This window comes from Mytilus trossulus, chromosome 5 (genome assembly GCF_036588685.1).
Source record: "Mytilus trossulus isolate FHL-02 chromosome 5, PNRI_Mtr1.1.1.hap1, whole genome shotgun sequence".
NCBI lineage: Eukaryota > Metazoa > Mollusca > Bivalvia > Mytilida > Mytilidae > Mytilus > Mytilus trossulus.
In genome coordinates, this window is record NC_086377.1 from 15,186,897 (window position 1) to 15,188,714 (window position 1,818).

Below are 1,818 nucleotides of genomic sequence, written 5' to 3' on the forward strand. Positions count from 1 at the left end.
CTTCACTTGACATAAATCTGATACGATACGGAAAATTGGGGAATCAAAACTCACAATGTGGGAGCCAAGTTTTTAAAGTCGGAAAAAACACTAGATCATTGTAAAATAAAGGGTGAGATAAGCCCCAAACCAACATCCCTTGTTATTTAAAATTGTTATTAACTATGTATAGACAGTGATTGACAGAAGACCAATCCCTGGTTAATTATTACCCAAGATAAGAAAGGTATCCATCCCTTCCTTCTTAATTTTAATATACATTTTTCAAGTATTTTTTAAATTATTACACAAGATAAAAACGGTATCCTTTCCTTCCTTTCTTAGTTTTAATATAAACCTTTGCAGTATTTTTTTTATTGAAATAAAATAAGAATAAAACTTCTTGTGAAATGAAATAATTTTATTTACTGGTTATTTATTTGCTGTAAATTGACTTTATTTAACTTTAGTTCTTATGCCTAAATGTTTTATATGAAAGTAAAGAATAATTAGCCTTTAATCAGTGAGCACTTGCAAATTTGAAAACAATAGTAACTTTCCTAAGTGCTTGTCATATGTTATGTATGTAATCTTGTTTTATTATTCTTCAACTTGAATAAATAATATTAAACCTTTGTTGCTTTTCATTTATTAAATCAGAAAATGTCAAACTTAGAACAGGGTTAAGAAGAAAACAATAAAAAGGATGCAAAAACAAACCTTTAATATGGGTATAACCATAGTATAAAAAAAAACACCATAAAAAACCGACGCAGCGCGTCACAAAAGTCCACACGTTTATCCAACTTGTCACACGCTACCATGGTGCTATCCTAAAATCCTGGGGGAGAACACTGTGTCATATTAAATAACAATCTATATTTCTGGGGTTACTTGTCTGTGATTGTGAGGTTTATATCTAATTCATCATATTAAATAACAATCTATATTTCTGGGGTTACTTGTCTATAATTGTTCTCAAGATATAGAGCGGACACGATCTTCACCACAGGATACAGGGTTGTCAACAGGTATAGCATTTGCAACAGAATGGAAATTAGAATATAATTACCTAAATGTTTACGACAGGACAGTATTAATAAATATTAATCATATAGGAACTAACACATTAACATCTAGTGTAGTGTTTTGAAGTAAAATTATTTTACACAATCAATAGACAGATCAAAACATAATCAACTACTTGTAAAATTATACTTTTACGAATCTTGATTTTGAATGTTATTGACTTTTTTTCAATTGGGAGCTTTTATTTCAAAACAGTTGTATTATTTAGTGAAACTTTAAAGAGAAAACAATTATGGTTGACAAAAACACATGTTCGCTGATGATATACAAGTAATCATCATAGACTCAAATTTTTGAAATTTTCAAGCAATTCAAAACACTTGTTATTTCTAAGTTGTTTAATATAATTGTTTATATTATTTTCTATTCTTGACCTGTTAGGTATGGCATGGTATTGGTTGCAAAAATTTGATATTTTTCATTCAAATGCAATATTTTTCATTTAATTGGTATATTTTTTCATTTATATGCAATATTTTTTTCATTTATATGCAATATTTTTTCATTTGTATGGTATATTTTTTCATTTATATGCAATATTTTTTCATTTATATGCAATATTTTTTCATTTATATGCAATATTTTTCATTTGTATGGTATATTTTTTCATTTAAATGGTATAATTTTTCATTTATATGCAATATTTTTTATTTTAATGGTATAATTTTTCATTCAAATGGTATAATTTGTCATTCAAATGCAATATTTTTTATTCAATTTGTATAACTTGTCATTGTAATGCAATATTTT